This window comes from Vespa crabro, chromosome 10 (genome assembly GCF_910589235.1).
Source record: "Vespa crabro chromosome 10, iyVesCrab1.2, whole genome shotgun sequence".
In the NCBI taxonomy this organism is placed as follows: domain Eukaryota; kingdom Metazoa; phylum Arthropoda; class Insecta; order Hymenoptera; family Vespidae; genus Vespa; species Vespa crabro.
The window spans coordinates 5074598-5096730 of NC_060964.1; positions in this window are offsets into that span (position 1 = coordinate 5074598).

Consider the following 22133-nt stretch of genomic DNA (forward strand, 5'->3'; position numbering starts at 1 on the left):
TCTCTTTCTCACGAACACCGTGAGTCTTTATGTATTCGCGTAACGTCTTACGTTGAATATGCAATGTTTCTACGAAGAGACACACCAAACAACCAAAACAACACGAATTTCGCGTTTAGACAATACGAATAGGTATCTTTTCGATTTCGTCGAATTCCCAATGCTTACGAATTTTCTTACGAAAACGTATTTAGAATTGAGAAATAGGAAGAGAATATAACGAAATAAAAGTATGTAGATATTTGCATGTAGGTATCGTTGTGTCGAAGTTTGTCTAAGAACGACGAGGATGATGACGAAAACAAGAACTGCCTCGGTCATTCGCGCGAAACAGGTTCACGCTTAACCGGGTGGACGTTTAGACGGCGGCCTGCCAATTAGTCGCAGGCTTGCCTTTTCGAGGGAACGAAAAGAAAAAAAAAAACAAAAAAAAAAAGAAAAAGAAAAAGAAAAAGAAAAAGAAAGAACAAGAAGAAGAAAAAATAAAGAATTAGGACTAAGAAGAACAGTGGCTTTTGTCGTGCGATAGGCGTCAACTTTTAGGGCTAAAGTCAGTGTTTTCCCCCGAATTTGCAAGTTAATAATGGAGGATATAACGTTGATTAAAATTTATGAATATTCGAAGGGTAAGTCAACGTAACACGTAGAATTTTATAAGAGGAAAAATAAGAGGAAAACAAAATGAGAACGGGGAAAAGGAAATGAGAGCATTGCGAGAGCGTCACACGTGAGAGAGTGATAGAGAGTGAGAGAGAGAGAGAGAGAGAGAGAGAGAGTGAAAGGGAGAAAGAAAAAGTCGAGTACACTGAAACAACTTTTAACCCTTTTCGCGCGAGCCTGGCTGTTCTTACTTGGTTGGAACCCCGTTGAGCTAATATCCACGCGCGAGCATAATGAAAAAAAAAGAGGCAGACATTCCGGTAGAGTAAGGGCGTTTCCGTTTCCCGTTTCACACGACCCGGCCAGAATGTCGCCGATGAACTCGTCCGGCAGAAGGCGAGAACCCGCCGCGACGACGTTCTCCGGATTCCTCTCGGCTACGCTCGACCGATCAGCACCTTCTGCCATGTTCGTTATATTACTTTGTTAGGATGAAAGTATAAACTAAGAAGCTTCGTTCCTTTGGTTGATCTCTTTTCCTTTTCTTCCCTTTCTTCTTTCCTTTTAGTTTTCTGAATGTTTTTACGCATCGTTAGCTCCTCTTTGAAGCATTCAAATCACCGCTATACGAATCTTTACTGTCTATGTATCTATACGTATTTGTTTCTATAACGATGCGTTGACATACATTTCGTTTGGTGTATTAGAACAACAAGTTATTGAAAGAAAGAGAAAGAGAGAGAGAGAAAGAGGGAGGGAGAGATAGATAGAGAGAGATAAAGTATTACGTTATGAACGTCAGTTTTCCTTGACGATCAGAGACGTATTTTATTCTTAAAGAAGAATATTCATTCGGATTCTTTCCAACGCGTAAATCGCGAGAAGAGTTGTCCTCCAACTTTCCTTCTCCCATTTTTCTCTTTCTGTTCGTCACGAGACGTTGGCCTTTTTGCAGGGACTTTTAAACGGCGACGACAAAAAGCGAAACCCTTCTGGCACGCGAGCACCAGTCGCTTAAAGGATTCTCTTTCTTCCTCTTTCTCCCTCTTTCTCTCTAGCTTTATCTCTTTTCTCCGTGTCTCCGTCTCTCGTCCAACTAATTCGTTTATTAAAATGGATGTCCTTCGTCTTTACGATGCTTTGTAAGCGCGCGCCTGGACCGCCGGCAAAAACATTCCACCGCGAATACGTGACGTTTACATCGTCGAGCGGTTGCTATAACCGGTGCTTCTTGCGACCTCTTACATCTCCATGTTCGTTAAAAATAATTACGAAGTCGTGCAAGCGATCGGATTCTCGCTGGATAACATCGCGCTCGCGTCGAATAATTTTATTGCCCACCGACCGTGCTAGCTTGAAATCAGAATATAATATTTGCAAAGAATATTCAAAAAGCGAATTGGTTCTTGCGTCGCAGTAAGTGGTCTCGAAAGCTATGCGATTGTCGAACGATGAATCGTTCTTTATATATTCTTTCTTTTGCCATCTCGCTAAGGGATAAAGAAAGAAAGAAAGAGTAAGAGTAATGCAAAGACACGAGAATCGAGTTTTTCGTGCCTTCACATTGTGTCGTCAAAAGCGTAAAAGAAAGCAAAGTCGAGAAAAAAGAACAGGTGTCTTTAAATTCCCTTTTAATCCATTCTCCTGCATATGACGTATGTATACCGACGCAAGGCGTGTAATCCCTTTCTCCTTTGACTTGGAAGAAAAGAAAATCCTCTTCTCTTCAGAGCGCTTAATTCGAAAAAGTCCCTTGCCCCCTTCGAAGTCTTTAGAAATTCGTTCTAGGCAACCTCAAAAATACAATGAAAATGAAGAGTTTCGAAGTGAAGGAAAGAAAAAAGAAAAAAAAAAAAAAAAAGAAAAAAGGAGAGGAGAACAATCCGTAAAAAGTACAACGCGAGGAAATTCGTGACGCTCGATTTGTCCCAAATCGACTGACATAAGAGTAACCATGCCGTGTGTCTTCCGGCATGGTTTCTTGAATTTCTAAACACGTACGTGAATAACATTCGTAGGCACATTACCTGAACGAACGAACTCGACGTTCTCGCATAGAGAGAAAACGCCTTTTACTAATCCTCGAGAGCAAACGTCCGAGCGGCAGCTTCTACTATGAGTTATGGTAAACGGGTGCATAATTTGCCCGTTTCTCATGCTTTCACTTGGCCGTCAAAGCCGCGAGAGGAGACGAGCGTTCACTGAGCGACGAACGTGAACGTTTCGTTCCGCTCGAGATCGTACTCGACGATATTTGCGCATTTCCTTATCTATTTCGAGATTCACTAGAGGAGCAAATTTTTTTCGCTTGCCGCGTTTAATGATTAATTCTCTTGGCACTCTCGTTAACGAAATAACGGTGATCGAGAAACCTCGTGATCTCATTTCTCTCTCTCTCTCTCTCTCTCTCTCTCTCTGTCTCTCTCTCTCTCTTTCTCTCTCTTGTAGGAACGCTATAAACCAAATTGGCAGGTGATCCAGCGTAATTGACTTTCCAAGCATGGGGTATTGCAGCCGCGGATTGATGCTTATCCGGCCACGTCCGAAACGTCCGCATTGATTATGCATCTGTGCGATTTATGCGTCGGCACTGCGACACCCACATACGTTTATCGTACTGGATTTCTCTCTCTCTCTCTCTCTCTCTCCCTCCCTCCCTCTCTTTCGGCTTTCTGTTAACGAGCAGAACACGCTAACGTTTCATTCCAGTAATGAAGAGGAAGAGAGAAATGGACATGGTAATCATCTCGTTTCATTCATTAAATTAGTAAACGATGAAAAGAACATTCTGCTTGATAATTCATAGTGATTAGAAAATTTCGTGGTAAAATCTTTTCAAGGATTTTTTTTTCATGGCACGTGTTATGAAAGATAAAAGAGAGAGAGAGAGAGAGAGAGAGAGAGAGAGATAAAAATAGAGAGTGAAAGGAAATATAGAAAGTTGATTTCTCAGCGACTACGAAGTAATTTAATAGAATATAATCGTCTCGTTTAGAGATAGCGGTGAGAGGGAGAGAGAAGACATTCGTAATACCGGTCAACGCCACTTACCGATCCCATTTGTCTTCCCTTCTCGAGTTACAGCGCGACGAAGCGCATAATCGCGGCAAACAGGGCAGCAAGGCCGCGGGGATCGCTCGATGTAGATACCTACGGACGTACGCGTAACCCGTAATTAATCGTCATCGCATGTTCGAGATCTTCCTGTTTCGAGTTGGTACAAGATTGGTGCGTGCGCGCGAGCGCGCGCACACGAACGCCGCCATAGAATTCCCATAAATCTGATCATCGTCGAGGACTCCTGCATTTTATTCGTCTCTCTTCACCTCCGGCGATTTTCTGCCGCTTATAAGATCTCGTTCTTATTCTTGATCGTCCTTGAAAGAAGAATGAATAAAGAAGTTGAGAGAAGGAGGAGAGAGACAGAACGAAAGAAAAGAAGAATAAAGGGAAAAAGGAATAAAATTTCATATCGAATCGTCCGAGAAAAATGGTAAATTTCTTTAAGATCGTTCGATATAAAATATAACTCGAGCATGGTCGTACAGTCGAAGATGAAAGACGACGTGTATATCTAAGTACCAACATATATATATATATATATATATATATATATATATATATATATATATTTATATATATATATATATTATATATGTTATTTAGAATAGATACTGATTTCGGTTGAAAAACTTTGAATCTTTGTATGTTTGAGATCGAAAGAAGACAAGTTATTCGTTGTCGTTGTGCAGAGAAGGTTATGCGTTCTCTTCGCGTACTCGAAAAACGATCGTAATATTCCGTTCGCGGATGGTTTCTATGCAAATGTAAGATCGAACGAGAACGTCGTAAGTATTCGAGCGAGAAAAGATCGGTGGTGTATCATCTTTTATACGGGAGATCGAGTCAGAGCTTTGAAAACAGCTGGTTTACGAGTTACGGTATATAGACTCGTCGTCGTCGATGATATTGAGAATGCTTAGCGATTCACAGACAGGCATATACGTCGTCAAAATTTGCAAAAAGAATATCAATCTAAAGAAACTATTGGAAGAAATAGATTCCCTCTTGGGATATATCGATATTATTTTTTCACGGTCGAAAGAAGATGAAAGAGTGATTGTATATACGAGAAGCGTGAACATATGTGAAAATAGTAGAAAAAAAAAATATATATATATATATATATATATATATTTTTTTTTTTATAATATAAAGAGAATTTTTTATGTACATAAAGAGAAAGCTGAGATAGAGAAAGAGGCGTAGATAGAAAGAGTTAACGATAATCGTCGTTAGGTCTTTCGAGAAGAACGTCCTATACCTCGCGTATCTATAACGTTAATGCGTACATAGCTATGTCTTAACGCTATTATACGTGTAAGATTTGCCCTTCCCTTTCTCTCTTTCTCGTACGTTACTGTTTAATGTTTTTCTTAGCTTTATCGTTAGGATTATCGAAACGATCCTTACGATATTTACAAAGAGTATAAAATATTTCTTTAGACTAACATTATTTAAGTAATGACTTTAATAAAATTCTTTTCTATTTCTCTTAAGGTTTATAACTTTAAAAACTTTTTTATAACTTTTTATCAATTTATAAAAATGTAATAAATATATACGAAGAGATATTTTGGAGAATAACGATTCAAAAACGAACAAAATTAGAAAATCTTTATGTAATAATAAAATTATACTTACATATAAGTACCAATATCTATTCCAATAAATTTTATGGTACGTCGATAACACGATATATGTCCATCGATTATTATCTATGGAATGATATCGTTTAATTTTGATTAGGCGTGCCGCACCGAGATAATGCACGTGAATGAGGCCACGCGATCGCCCGTAAACTTGGCTATACATGAAAGCGTGATCGAACTCGATTATCATCTTAATCACGGCGCTCATATTGAATCGTTCACGAGCGAACGCTCGTCGAGTAAGCTCCGCTCGTCAACCGAGACGACGACGTAAAGTATTCAGCAGGCTGCTACGTGAAAGTATTTCATATTTAATCGTCGTCACTGTCTAGCAAACGTCGACATGCGAATTCACCACTTCCAAATTTATTCTCTCTTCGTCGAATTAGAAATTAATGCCGACAGAAAAGTATACTTTCACGTGTACGTCGTCGATAAGAATGAATTTTACAATGTGCGTTGAAGGACAATGAAAATAAATCACATTGATCCATGTAAACAATATTAAACGTATATGTATACATTGATATCGGCAATGATGTTATTATTTCTTGAAAGAACAGATAAACAAAGCTTATATTTTGTTTACATACATGTACCTATCTAGTTTCAACCTTTACATAACCTCGGTTGTAACAGCTACCTATTAGTCATTCATCGACCGTGCTCTTTTAAACATCGTCGTGCCGATCTACGCCACGTATTTTAATCTATCTTATAGATATTATTCTCACATTTATCATTTATAAATTTAACTTTGTCCAACATAATTAGTAATATTTATTCTTTCGTAAATCAATCATTTTCTTTAGTAATATTTCAACAAATTTTCGTAAAAAATTCGTCATAATTAATAATATCGAGTATCATTAAAAAACAGGATCTTTGAAGAATCATCGACGTATGTTTGACGTAACTTCGTTGTATTAATGAATAATTAATATTCTATTAATCAATAATTTTCTTTAGCATCACTTTCTGAAGAAACACAACGTACAAGTATTATTAACAAGAGGATCTTCGAAGTATCATCGAAAGCATTCGATCGTTTTATATTTATTTAATTATTAAGTTTATTAGTTATTAAATTTATTTTAATTAATAATTCTCCGTATTATTATTTGAAAATATCATTGTTGAGTATAATCAACAACGGAATCTTTAGGATATCATCGAAGCAAGATTTTTCATCAGGTATATAAGTAACGGTGATCTCTCTTTCTCTAAACGTTTTTTTCGCGGTCCAAAGGCCAAGATAGTGTGAGTTGCGATCGACGATAACATAACGCGTCTGTTCGAATCCATTTGGATATCTCTTTTAGTTTCGGTATTCTTATGGGAAACGAAGAGTAAGTTTGGTTTCTATCGATACGACCGATCGTTTAGATATAATTACTAACAATCCTGAAGGGCTCATGGTATGAGAGCCCTTCCTCGAGATTGGCTATTTCCATGGATCTTGGTGATCGTTAACGAGCCTACAAAAGGATAGAAGAAGGATAGAAAAGAAGAAGAAGGATTGTAAAGATAGAAACGGAATTGCTAAGAAAGATGGCGCGCGTTCGTTCTGCCATTCTATAAATCCTCTATACAGGGGCTTACGTCTGGTGAGTTCAACGCGAAAATCAATTTCTTTTGCGATTTATAACGATCCTCGTGAACGTTCCACGTCGATGGAAGAAATTAGATATCAACGAAGAGCGATTCTCCTTTTTGCGACGATATCACTATGACGCGTACTCTGCCGCGAAATGCGTATAATAGAACACCATCGTCGTCATTCTCGATTTAACGCGTAACACGTCCTACGCCGAGTTTGAATTAAAACCGGCCGATGGTTTTCAAGTAACACGTACCTTGAAACTACCGAAGAACGATATAAATTTCTAACTCGAACGATCGTCGACGTATTTTATCCTGTAGCGTTTCTCCTTTCTCTTTGTAGAAGTTAGTTGAGTTTGCTGTTGGAGTATGATTCGAGTGATTTAAAAAATCGTAAATCATCGTTGAAAACAAGAAAAAGGAAGAGAAAGAGAGAGAGAGAGAGAGAGAGAGAGAGAGAGAAAGAGAAAGAATCGAAATATATACAAGGAGAATTAATAAAACGTATAGGTTACAGGGTTTCGATAAGGATCGTATAAAAGTTTTGCACCGATATCGTAAATCGATTTCGTATTCTAGCGTGCTTCCTACGTCTTCTTAAGCGCAGCCTGTGGAGAGACGAGAACGTGAAATTCCAAGCGCGCGAATTAACAAGCTCGTCGCTTCGCACAATCGCTAACGGTTGTACGAAGAGAAGGTCGTAACTCCCACGAGGGACGATATTCTCTCGGCTCTATAGGTGGTCATTAGCGTGCGCACGGGTGCCATAATAAAGACGAAAGTGAAGAAGAAGAAGAAGAAGGAGGAGGAGGAGGAAGAGGAGATATGAAGGTAAAAGGTGGACCGGTCGAATAAATTGATAACAAAGGTTCGCTCGTATACCTATTAATTAATTATCATTTCGAAAATATTTTTAAAGAGGATCTCGAGAATAGAATCTTCAAAATTGTTTTGGTTATTCGTGACAACTCCGGTAAAGAACGGACGTTTAGCCGCGTAACTTGCCAAGAGTAATGCACTCGAGAGGTGATAACTAACGAAACTCGTTTTTCCTTTTTTTTTCTTTTTTTTTTTCTTTTTTTTTTCTTTTTCTTTTTCCTTTTTTTTTTTTCTTCCTTTACTTTTCTCTTCATTCAACCGGTCGTTCTCGAAGACGCATCGAAATATAAACTGTACGCCGTGTTTTTACACGTGTTCGTACGGATACCCGAGTTTTTCTATATTTCTGTCTCTGTTTTTATTAAAATGTAAAAGGTGCCATTCGAAGCAACGCGTTCAGTAGATCCGTTTAATAAGGATGATAAAACGACGTTAACGCGAAATTACGAAACGTCCTTTAGGCAGACCTCCTGGACGGTGTTCGGACTTCGGTGTAACCTGACGATCAGCGGGTGTCCATTCGAAAAAGTACAATTCGCGCGTTCTCCAATACAAACTCTTTCGTCCATGTACGAGCACGCGCGAAGGAGAGATCGTCTATACTAAATTTCTCCGAGGAGCTCGAAAAATTGGCACTAAAGCCGATGGACGTCTTCATATCCGTGCGTCTCACCGTGCAGTCCGGACCCCGTGCAGGTACTTCCAACGTCACCACCACCACCACCATCGCCACCACTGTGGATTTGAATATCTCTATAAATAATCGATTATATGGCGGGCGTTAAACGTCTTAATGAGCGAGGCACCGCGTCTTGTCTCTTGGGTAGCCTAAAGACGGTCCGTTCTTTTCTCTCTTTCTTTTTCTGATACTCTCTCTCTCTCTCTCTTTCTCTCTAACCCTCTCTCTTTTTTTCTCTTTCTGTCTTTCTCATTCGTACTTGCACGAAGCAGCTCGTGCTTGCCGTCTCTCCTTCGTGATTATCGTTTCCTTCTCAACGCCGAGCGGCGAATAAAGACGCTTCGGTGAAACGTGCAAATGGTCGATGAGAATTTAAAAGGAAGTATGTCTGTGTGTGTTTGTGTGTGTAAGAGAGAGAGAGAGAGAGAGAGAGAGAAAGAGAGAGAGAGAGCATAGTTCCTTCGGTGATTAGCTGGGAAGATGTTAGAGGAGAATCACATAAGGGCGATAAGATTATCGAGTGCTCGACGCTTCCGTAAGTTGATCAATCCTTTTTGAAATAAAGAAAATATTCTTTGATTATTATCTCGCGATGAATCCAATATAATGAACTTTGATGATCGTCAAATAATAAATGTAAAATTTTTCATAGTTTATCTTGAATGGAAAATCTTGAAATTTTTGTTAGATTTTCTCTTGTCAGAACTTAATCGTGATCGTTGAGAGATATTTTTCTTTCTATAATATTTTTTTGGACGTAACGTTGTGCGGGAGGGAAACTTGGAATGGTCGGACGGTAGTAATTAAACGTCTTAGAAGTTTGACTTAATTAGTCCCATCGAGAGATGTCTCGAAATATGAGACCACAACGATGAGCAAGAGGAGTTTCTTCGGTCGGCGGAAGTTTGAAGGGTTCAAAGAAGGACACACCCACGGAAATGTATATCTTCGAAGAGAAGACCAGAAACAAACAGAGCGAATCTACGACGAGTGTCAGAGAGACTTTGGGAAGGTTTCATTTTCGTTACCTGCACGACTTGTTATCTCTCTGGCGATCTCATTTGGCATTTAAAAGTAACATATACGTTCGTCCTGCGATAGATTAAATATCTAGGGAAAGGGAAACATTCGTTGCTAACTAAACTTTTCGTCACTATTTAAAAAATTCTTTTAGGTTGTACGAGCACAAAAGGTACACTCATTTTTTCGCCACGCTCGAGGTAGAATTTTTTTCTTTTTTTTTTCTTTTCTTTTCTTTTTTTTTTTTTTTTTTTTTTTCTATCGACGATCCTGCTTTATCGAGTTACTCAAAGCTCCAACGAGTCTAAAGAAAAAAAGGAACAGAGTTTAAAAGGTATGGCATCTGGAACATCGCAACGTGAGGTATATAATTTAAAAACGTAAAGAGCTTTTGAGAGGCCAACTCAACACAAAGGACTGGATGACTGGTGAAAACGTTCATGACGTAATAGATCGCACGGAAATGGCACTCGAGGGTTGTTTCAGAAACGAAGCGATATCTGGGTCGAGGCTTCGTGAGATTCATTCCCTCATTTTCCACTGCTTTCGTCTTTCTTGTATCTTTGTAAAAATACGCGAGCGATGCAACGTGAACATCTCATCCCCCTTTCTGCTTGCTTTCGCCCTGTCACTACCTTTGCTCTTCTTAGGATCTACCGTCATAGTGGTCATCTTTTTTCTCCCTTTTTCTCCTTTTTCTTTTTTCCTTTCGAGTCCTGTTTTATATTGTAGCAGGTACCGGGAAGACTTCAGAGAAAACCGAGATTTTATCGTGCCGACACGACGAACCGCCAGCTTCGGTCGGTCTTCGTGTCATCGGTGTCGTTTTTCAAATGGCGCGTCATCTATTTTTCGCGTAAAAAGGAGGAGGAGGATAAGGAAGATGGCGCGCACATCGAAGGCAGATATTATTTTACACGTCGGACCAAGCGGATTAGGCCGTACGTTTTTTCTTTTTTTTTTCTGTTTTCTTTTTTTTTTTCTTTTTTTGCGATTTTAACCGCTGAAAATAGAGAAATGAACTAAAGAGAGTGACAGAGAGAAAAAGATTAAAGTAAAAAGTCCTGGCGGTACTTATCTTTCTAACTTTTGATATTCAATTTGTCAGTTTATTTACAATGCAGTTTTCTTTTACAATCAAATTACTGAGCGTAAAGAACCTGAACAACTATATTATCGAAAAGTGAACAAATTGATTTTGAAGTATATCGTTTATATTTAGGAGATATTAAAAAGATTTGATTTGGATTTGTTTTATCTTTTTCTTTTACATCCTGATTTTAATGAATCTATCGTATTAATGAAATCATAAAAAAAAATCATAAAATATTCGTAAGGAGAAAATAACATGATAGATCTCGAACGCAAAACCAGATAGATTATATGTTCGATTTTACGTATTTGATATCTGAAAATTTTGTCCTTTTTTTTCCTCTCTCTAGGACGTTTAAAAATTAAGTAATATCGACATCGACAATGTGTAAAGAAAGGGAGAAGTTTCACGTGGGTGATCTCGCGCGTAATACAGGGTGTCGGAGGATAAGATATCGGGTGTTGTCGAGGTGGTAGTCTCATCATAGCAAGAGACACCTTATCCACAAAATTCGTCTCTCGTTTTACTTAAAACCTAATCTACCGGTTTCGCTACTGTCACGGAAAGGAAAAAAGATGAATAACAAGACAAAAATAAGAAGAATAAAGAAGATAAAGAAGAAAGGGAAAGGGAAAGGGAAAGGGTGTTCGTTCGAGGAAGGCAAAAAGTCCCTAGGGTCGTTTAATAGGTAGGAAGAAAGGGAGGTGAGATGGGGCAAGGATATCGTTTCTCCCACCCTCAACTTCTCGATATATCGAATTACCAACAGGGTTGGAGAAGGAGGAAACTTCGCTATTGGATAGGACGCGTGCAATGTCAAAGAGGAAGCAGTGATCAGTCTAGGAAGAGCATATCGCTCTAGAAAGAAGAAAGAGAGAGAGAGAGAGAGAGAGAGAGAGAGAGAGAGAGATGGTGAATGGACAGCTCGAGTAAACTTTATATTAATGCTTCGAGCTCATAAATGCGACGAGCTCATAACACCGACACGTATTAAACGTGTAGGGAGAAAGGACTAGCGCTTCTCTCAAGCTTCGAAGGACGAGACAAAAAAGGAAAGAGAAAGTGGGACCATAATGTCTCCTTCAAACTAAATACTAGAGTCCATGCTATTTAGTTGAATGCCTATACCTTTTGTTTAGACGAAATCTTATTTGCATATATCAGCAGATAATGGGGCAGTACTTTGGAAAGGGTTTGCAATACGAAGAAAGTTAGAACTACGATCCATTTCTAACGCCTCGTTGTCGGAGAAAGTTGAAGTTTCACCGTTCGATTCGTTTCTCTCTCTCTCTCTCTCTCTCTCTTTTTCTTTCTAGATTGTATTCTAGAACCATTGAAGCCAGGACAATGAAAGTTTGGCGTGTGTAGGAGGAAAGGAAGGGAAGTCGACCCTCCAAATCGGATGTTGTAGTTTGAGGCGAAACAACGGGGCACATAATGGTCGTCTAGGCGACAAACTCGAGCACATAGAGTGCCTCTTACGTGTCCTTCCGCGATGCATAAGTTGGCTAAGTAAACGCGGCCCACGTTTGCGATCGTAAACGCGCCTCCAACGGCGTCGAACGTCGATAAAACTTAACCTTCTTGCTTTTTTATGTTTTACAAACGAAGAGAAAGAAAGAAAGAAAGAACGAAAAAAAGAAAAAGAAAAGAAAAGAAATACAAACATATAGCCTAGCATAGTCTAGGTCATCGAAATCAACCTCATTTCGATTTCCTGATCCATCGTGTGGAAAAGATCTCCGAGAAACTTCGTTTCTGATGGATTTCATAGCGCGTACAATGAGTTTCGATCGATTCGTACGTTCCGTACAAGAGCTATAAGGCTATAATTATTTCCTCTTCTCTATATCTATCGTACTACGCGCATAGGATAGATTTGCCGTTCGATAAAGGAGAAACAGGAAAACGTGGCCGCGACTTTGTACGCGATGCCGAGTTCAAATCGGTCCCAGCTAAGAGCCGATCATTATCATCCAGCAGATCGCACAGTATCTCGTACTAATCTTCGCGATTACCGAGGCCGCCAATATAGCGGCCTGAGAAACCGGTGATTAGAAACGCTTTATTGCTTTACATACGCGCGATCGCTTTGGAATACCATAGACCGTTCGTTCTTAATCCGATAAAATCCATACGCCGTACGAAGATCGTTTATTGCGAAATCGAACAAAATTTGTATAGGTTTCTATACGAAGATTATAATGTTCTTTCGTGAGAGTCCTCGTTTCGACAATTTCTAGGTAAAGAGCACGTTATTAGTTTCGTAAATAGAGAAGCTTCGTAAAATTTCATAGTTATTCTCAATTTTGAAATATTATATATATATATATATTCCTATATTGATCGGTAGCCACGAAGATCGGCGCCTTTGTCGAGTCATTGTTTCGCGCATTAGAAAGCCGAAGTCGAATACCGATATATACCTTGACTGTTCGACACGAATGTACATATATATATATATATATATATATATATATATATATATATATATATATATATATGCATAAGAGGTTTCGTTTGAATTGTATGCGTTTTAACATTTATTGTTTGCTGTGTGCTAGCGAACGTATAAGCGAAGAGAAACAGAGAAGCCAGCTATAAGAGTAGGAGGAGGAAAAGGAGAAAAAGAGGAAGAGAGGGTGCTTACGAGAGGGAACAAATAGTTGTAAACGCGGGCGAGAAAGGTCTCTTCTAGGAGGCAGCCGAGCCCCCTATTGTTTTCACTTCTCTGTTGCCTCGATTACACGTATGCCGGGAAACCAAAGGATAACGTATGTACTAAACTCGAATCGATTATTCCCGAGTCGCTGTAACTCTAATTTGCTATTCGATTCGTAAATATTCTTTAGCGACATCGAGAAATAGAGAGAGAGAGAGAGAGAGAGACACTACGTTGAATATTCAGGTCGACCTAGATCACGTTCTCCTACGTTCTTTAGAAATCCTTGTTTAGTCGATATTATACGTAACATCGAGCGCTCATTCTTTCTTTTCGCCGTCGTATCTTTTTTCTTTCTTTTTTCTATTTTTTTTTTTCTCCTAAAGGAACATGTGCATAGAGCAAAAATCGCCGTCGTCAAACACGACCGATACTTTATTTCGTACGTTATTCGATCAGACTCTGTGTTAAACGTGACGTTGCGACTTAAGAATTACATTGTGTGGCAACGAGATATATCGAGAAGCTACCGCGAGCTTCCGAGCGAATCGGTAGCGGTTTGATACGATAGAAGGTATCGAAAGTCGTTAGTCAATGATACAGTTTTCAGTCTTGCCAAGGCGGACTGAGCGTGGGCGAGTGCAGTAACGCTTTGTTCTCTGAAGGCGTTCACGCGCGTACATAAACACGAATCTCTTTACAAGTCATCGATCTGGTTCTCTCTTCGAGAATCAGAGAATGGAGAGTATCCACTCTTTATCTTTTTTTTTTTTTTCTCAAGTACGCATACTCAGGAAAGTTCCATTCGATCTACAGAAGTAACAGATAGAAGATTTTTAATTCGCGCTTTTTATATTCAATCGAGATCCATAAAAGCGAAGAAACGAAAAGCGAGCGAGCGAGAGAGAGAGAGAGAGAGAGAGAGAGAGAAGGAAAGAGAAAGAGATAGCTAATCCAAAGACACGCCATCGTTCTTGAGATCTTCTATCGGGTGAGTGTTTTTTAAAGTCTCCATGTGCGTACTTTACGAGGTCCAATCAGCCATCCCGAAGATACACACTCTACCAAGAACGCTTACGCTTATCGAAAGGACGCTTACCAGAGCGCACGCGTACGCAAACATCGAGCGAGTACTATACCGTATTATAATACCATTGCAGACGTGGTATTAACTTATCATCCGGATGGATCTTCCAATCCCTTCGAACGTTCCCTTCATAGAGTAACTTTGCGCTAGCCTTTTGTCCATGTACATATGTACACGTGCATACGTAACATCATCTTCGTTTTTATCATAATATCGTTACTTTTCTTTTCTCTCTTTTTTTTTTTTTTTTTGTTTCTTTTGTTTTTTTCTAACAACAAGGAAACAAGGAAAGTATAATATAAGCGGTTATGTGGAGGAGGCCTTTCGAAAACCCGGAAATATTCATCACTGCAGGAAGATTTATTTGAATAGAGATCGGAGAGCAGCGCAAATTATGCAAATATGGCGTCTGCGATCTCATCTCTCTCTCTCTCTCTCTCTCTCTCTCTCTCTCCCTCCCTTTAACTCTCTTTATCTCTCTTTAGTTCGTACTCACGAACGAAGACCAGAGAAGGTTGACGAGGCTTCTGATTTTTAATCGCGGTAGACGAGTGCCGGCTCGATATATCGTGACAATGGCGGGAGCGACGTGCAATTGTGCATTATTCAGTGTGCCCTAGAGGGCCGCCGTTATCTCCTATGTAGCGGCTCTCAGACACGACGACTCCGTGGACGGTCGAGCGACGCGAGAGCCGCGACTACTACTCGCGAACGATATTTTACGCTTTAACACGCGAGGGAGTCCGCCGTTTGCCGCCGGCGGCTACGATGAAAACGACTCTCGAAAGCCACTCGTCTCGCTTGGACCCGCGCCCTATTAATTCCCATGAAAACTCTAATTGTACTCCGACTCCCTCGTCGCTCTCTCGAACGAGTAGGGAGAGAGAGATAGAGAGAGAGAGAGAGAGAGAGAGAGAGAGACAGAAAAAGGGTGGAGAGGGAGGAGGGAGAAAAAGAGATAGAAATATTGAACGTGCGATTTTCCGGAAGCGCTCGCGCTTATGAAACTTCATGCCCGCGATTTGACTAGGAGCTAAACGTCGATCGGAGATATTATTTGTACTATCGTGGTTTCATTATTATTCGTTGATATCGAAATATCGGGGAGAGTACTATGCAAATATAATCGCCTCGTTCCAGCTTTAACTTCTCGTCTGCTAATTTTCCACTTTTCTCGATTATTACCTTCGATAATCCCAATAATTTCGATCACACGTCCCCGTTTTATTACAGATTTCGTACAATTATATAGAGCGTACGTTTATATATCCGATAAAAAAAAATATATATATATATATATATATGTATTTTTCTTTTTCTTTTTTCTTTTTTCTTTTTTTTTATTATTACGGTATGTTTATCTTCCATATTACTATGGATAGCTAAAATCATCAAGTACGAAATAATAATAAGTTAAATTGAAATTTATCATTAATATTATAAGAATAAGGCGAGATCCTTTTAGTTTTGATTATTCGTTCAGAAATGTCGATGGGAATTGTTTGTATGAGTACTCAGTTGTCTACTCATTGAAACTAATCTAGGGTATGATTGTAATCGAGAGTATCCGGCAATAAAAAGACTTACGTATAATACATTATAAACGCATAAAAGTGTACACCTCGGATGGTGATATTCGTATTGACCGAGGAGTGAAACGAAGAGAATCGGAGAACCCGAAAGAGAGAGACAGAGACAGAGAGAGAAAGAGAGAGAGAAAGAGAGCAGGAGAGAGAGAGAGAGAGGGAAGGAGGCTAACTCGAGCCCATTGTGCTTGAGCCCATTTGCGAAAGCGCTTAACCGCTTTAACGCTTCGATGGCAAACCTTGTCTACAGGTACAATCACTAGAGAGCCCTGCAAACCGATTATATCCTCTGTCGACTAACGAAGAATCTACCCTGTCACTCTCTCTCTCTCTCTCTCTCTCTCTCTCTCTCTCTCTCTCTCTCTCTCTCTCTCAAACCGATCATATTTTTACATGTCATCCAGCAGGATGCCGAATTTTGTCCATCCTGTCCGTTCAAATAATTTTTCGAGCGTTATGAGCCCTCGAAGGGCACATTTAATGAAAATCACGATCTTTATGGATACCTTCGCGTCTCATATTCTCAATGTAACGCCTGATTCAAGATCGGAGATATGTTTTTAATAAGTTGCGAGAGAATACACGAGTGGCGGCACAGAGTTAGGTATTGCCAGTTAAATAACGGTTTCATGGTCGAGTCGATTAATATTTCAACGAGCACGGTAACGACACACGATTTGCCCTCTCTTTTTCTTTCAGAGAGGAGAAGAGCCAAGTCCATTCACGATGCAAAGTATTCCCTGATGTCTGCTTTCGAGATCGTTCCGAGGGTGCAGGAGCGACCGAGAGAGAGAGAGAGAGAGAGAGAGAGAGAGAGAGAGAGAGAGAGAGAGAGAAAGGAAGATAGAATGAGAAGGGGGAGGAAGAAAGTGGAGGGAGAAAGATCTCGGAGGGCCACTGGCTCTTTCGGGATTTGGGCGACAAGATGTTAACAAGTGTGTTCTCCCTCTCTGGCGTTGGTGCCGAGCCGGCCGGGCCGAGGTGACACGATGTAATCTGAGACAGCCGACTTCGACTTGGACTGGCCCCAGAGCCTGTCTCTCTCTCTCTCTCTCTCTCTCTCTCTCTCTCTCTCTTTCTCTCTTTCTCTATCTATCTCTCTCTTCCTCTCACACTCTTTCTTTCTTTCTTTCTTTCTTTCTTTCTCTATAGCCGTTTCGAAGGCCATTGCCAGTCTTTTCTCTCTCTCTCTCTCTCTCTCTCTCTTCTTTTCGCAATACGTGCCGAAGAACGAGAAACAGAAAAGGAGAGGAGGACCGACTTGTCCGTCTCTCACGCGCGACAGGACAGGCCGAGGGACAAAAGAGCAAAATGGTAACGCGGCGTTCCTCTCGCGGAAGAATTTGCGTGCAATTTGTGCGCGTTCAGGAATCCCCAGGATTCGCGGCGAAAAGCCATTCTGTTGGAGCGGCGTTAAAACGAGGAGAAAGAGAGAGAGAGAGAGAGAGAGAGAGAGAGAGAGTGAAAGAGGGGAGAAGAAGAAGAAGAAGAGAATGAGAGAGAACTCGACTTCGATCTCGAACGTCCACTCTTGGTATTTCGTTTCTTCCTTTCGGCAATTTCTTCTAAGACCTTTAGTATCTATGTAAGTAACGATCATACTTCGCGTGAAACAAGGACGAATGGACTTTACGAATTGGAACGATATTCGTTGGGAGAAAATTTTATTATCCTTGAAAGGTTAAAGATATCTCGAAATATGAAGAAACAATGAATAGATCAGATTTATTATTTCTATGCCCGAAGGCATATTGCACAAATCTTATTATAATAAATAGGTTAGTGAGTTAAAAGCGATTAAAAAAAAAAAACAAAAAAAAAAAAAACAAAATAAAAAAAAAAGAACCGAAAAAAATTGGAGCATAAACTTAATAATAGATATATGTAAAATAGAATATAAAGAATATAAAGAAAGAAAATAAAAGTTAGAAATATAAATTATATGAAGGAAATAGAGAAATGTTATGTTATTTGTATTCGATTAAAGCAGGGTAATAGAATAATGGAGGATGGTACACGGTTGGGTAAGCAGCTCTTTGTGGCGAGAGGAGAACTCGAGTGCCAATAAATTTTCAGTTAGAAGAGAGGAGAGTGTGTCCTAGCGTTAGGAAACGGGGACATAACGTAAAGTGCACCTTTCATTCGTCGTTCTTCGACAATAGACAATGCCGGCAGATGTGAGATATTTCGTGAGAGACGATGGAGGACGGTGTGGGTAGAGAAACGAAGAATGACGGAAAGCTGGGACGACTACGTTGGTGGATCGTGTAGAATGTAGAGAAAAGAGGACGTGCCCATCTGCCCGGCGTCGCAGCCACAGCCACAGTCGTTCCTTACAAGCGAGCAAGCGAACGGGCACCTCGCCGTCTTCGCTTCGAGGCACGCAGGTACGCGCGTCACGTGACGCGCGAGCCCTTTTTGCTCTCTGAGTTAAATCGTCCAAAGCGAATCGCGGTTTCTTCGGTTTTTCGAAAATTACCGCCGGACGCGGAATCCAAGCTGAAAGACTTATTATGTCGGTTACTTGTTTCGCTCGAAGGAGTCAGAATAAAAACCAATTCGCCGACGCTAATACAGAGTTTTTTTTTTTTTTCCAAATAGCCTCGTTAGGACGAAAATTTGTACTCGTTATCTAGATACTGTTTAGAAATGAGATGAGAAATTATCGTAGAAATTCTCGATCCTTTTTTTTTTTTTTTTTTTTTTTTTTTTTTTTTTCTAGGAGCTTTTAAGATTTTTTATATTAAGAAATGTATTGTATATTGCAAATGAAAATTCAAATGCCTATTGAACGTATGAAAAATTCGCTAACGTTAGCGAATAAAAAATAATACGTGACTGGGTTTTATTTCACGCGTTCGTTCTTCTACGAAAGATGCGTTCCTTATCTCTTGTGAAAATGAACTCGCGCCGTCATCCGTCTAAGTTCGGATAAGAGAAAAGAGCTATAGATAGACAGGCGGACGTGACGTCACTTCTAAAAGAGGATGATCGACAAAAAGATAAAAATGCCGAGAAGAAAGAATACAAGGATCGAATATTAATACTGTTTGTTTAATATAAGCATTTTGAAAGGTATACGTATGGACAGATTGAAAGAGAGAGAGAGAGAGAGAGATAGAGAGAGAGAGAGAGAGAGAGAGAGAGAGAGAGAAAGAAATAGAGAAAGAACATATGCATGAAAGAAGCCTGAAGACAGCTAAGCAAACATTTCGGACTCCACCACGTTTTTTCTTTCCTCCCACGATATTGTCGGACCGCACGCGTATCTCGTGCGAAAAATGACGACTAAGTTGTTCGACGAAGGACACGAGGAAGATGCGAAAAGATATATCCGTCCTTGTCGAAAGACGATATCGACCGTTCCGCGTACGATTATAAAGGGAGAGTTTACGAGCGGGATTTAACGTCCCTCCATTTCCAAGAGTTTACGACAAATAAGCGGTTCTAAATCATGGGATTTATTATTATTTTATATTATACAACGTGTCTGTATTAAATCGTCGTAAACGTATGGCAAGATATCGCGATCACGTCGATTTATTTCATAAATCGTTCGGCTTAGATGTTTTACATCGTTGAATGTAGTACGGACGTAACGTTTTTAAATCGTTCACAAGTCCGATGAGACACGGCAGGATTGTTTTTGTCGGGGGGAGGGGGGGGGGAGGAAATGATTTAAAGTTCGAATTTAGTATGGAACGTAATTCAAGCTTCGATTTGCAATAAACAAAGATATAACGTGTGGGGGAAAAAAAAAAGGAAACTGGAAAAAGAGAAACAACATTATCGATAAAAGTAATGTGATCATCGTTGACACATTTAAATGAGCATCCTCACGAGGTCGGAAGTCGTTCTTTTCTCGTTATCCCCTCGAATCATTTTCCTCTATCTTTCCTTCGACATTTCGAGGATACTTCTAAACATATCGCATCATTTTTAAATTTCCACCCTCTCCTCGTCGACCTCTTCTCTCCGTTTCCCTTTTTTCGTTACCACTTAACCCAAATTTCTCGAACAAGAAACGGTTCAAATGCCTGCCAAGCATTTTCACTACTCATCACGATTTTCCAATTTGCACTCCTTTCGTCCTTTTCACAGCCTACTTAAATAGTTATGTATGTGTAGGTATATATGTACCTACGTGGATATCCTTGCCTTGTCGATCTACGCGCATGATTCAGACGTTCCCCTTTTCCTTGCTAACGAGGAACGTCGACGACGTTGCGTGGTAAAGAAAAAAAGAAAGAAAGAAAAGAAAAAAAAGAAAAAAAAGAAAAAAAAAGAAGAAAAAAAGAAAAAGGAGGAAAGAGAGAAAAAAGAAAAAAGAAAAAAAATGAGAGAAAAAGAAAAGAATAAAGGAAAAGGACTCGTCCCTCATCTCCCCCTTCTCTCTATTTCTACCTCTTTCTCTTTTCTCTCTCTTTCCTCGCGTAAAGCACAACGTGACGTGCACGTCACGCGCAGTAATTGAATGATTATTGTTAATCGTAAACAGGTAGCAAGTAGAAGCCGTCGACGGTGGTCATTGAAGGGACCAAGAGAGAAGGTGGTTAACTAAAAATCTTCTGGTGGCGCGAGCGCGCGCGCGCGCACGCGCACATACAACGGCCTCGCGCGTAGCAGCCTGTAATTTTCCTCGACTGGGGTGAGGAGTAAGTCTTTTTCTCTGTCTCTCTCTCTCTCTCTCTCTCTCTCTCTCTCTCTCTCTCTTTCTCGGTTAGCACAGCACCTCCCGCGAGTCAACGTCGGTCGGTACAAACGTCGCATTAAATCGTTACTCGACTCGTAGTTTCAAATTAAAAGCATCATCCTTCGACTGGCGACGAGAAGGATGCGAATAGAAGAGAAAGAGAGAGAAAAGAGAGAGAGAGAGAGAGAGAGAGGGAGGGAGAGAGAGAGAGAGAGAGAGAGAGAGTTCTTCTCGAGACCTTTTCCCTTTTTGTTACAAGCCCTTATTCGACAAAAAACTTTGGCTTTTCACTACGATTCCCGAGGACGACGGCGACGACGAAGCCCGTTCTTTCGATCTTTGTCCCGTTTTCTCTTTTCATTCCTCCTTTCGAACGACGTGTGCGCGTAATAAATGAGTAACGATAGGAAGAATAACAGAGAGAGAGAGAGAGAGAGAGAGAGAGAGAAAGAGAGAGAGAGAGAGAGAGAGAGAGGAGAGGCAGGAATGGCGAGGGAGCTTATCCCGTGGTAAGGTCGTTCGCGTCACGGCAATTGCCTCTTTTCGTTACCGACAGTACCGAATTCTCCGTCAGCAAGCGTAAAAAGCGAATTTGTCACGTTAAATCATTATCTTCGTTTTAAGATATACCGAAGTCTCGTTAAAAACTCGACCGCGTTGAATGATCGTGCAGATTTTGCGTACGTTGTCCTCTTTTCTCTCTCTCTCTCTCTCTCTCTCTCTTTCTCGCTTTCTCTTTCTTCCTCTATCTCACTCCACTTCTATTTTTTTTTTTATCTTTTTTTCCACTTGGCTTGATACGCCTCTTCTTGATACGCCTCCTCGAAAATTCGATTAATCCTCAACGAAACGAGGATACTTTGTTCTTCCGAAGTGTTTGACTTTTAACAGAAAGGACGCATATTCTTCCTGAAACGGAGAACGCTTGATATGCCGGAAGAATGAGCAAGAGAGAGAAAGAGAGAGAGAAAAGGATGAGATAAACATGAGGCGAATTTGACAACGACTCGGAAGATGCCGAGGTGTTTCTCTTCTCATTAGTGGACATGGGTATGAACTAGGGCTATAGGAGGAGGATGGCAAGATAAAGAAAAAGATAAATAGAGAGAGAGAGAGAGAGAGAGAGAGAGAGAGAGGGAGAGAGAGAGAGAAAGAAAGAAAAAAGAAACGTACGTAGGGGAAATATATTTAAAGACGGTCCGATGGATCGAGCGCGTCCGTGAAATAGAAAATTACGCACGGACGAGCGAGCGCGCACAATGCGCTGGAGGAACCTGCTTATCCTTTCGATTCTTATCTGGAAGGAACGGTAAGAGAAGAGGCGGAGAGAAGAAGATCGTCGCTCGAAGGCAGTTAAACCGCCGGAAGATTTCGAGATCTTCGTCTTGAAGAGGAACGCGATGCCGAGTTAAGGAACGCGACAACTTTAAAAAGTAAATAAGAGTAAGTAAAACGAAAGAGAGAAATGGAGAGAAAGAAGGAATGATTCTTTCTCGTCTTCGGTAGCTCAAACAGGTAGT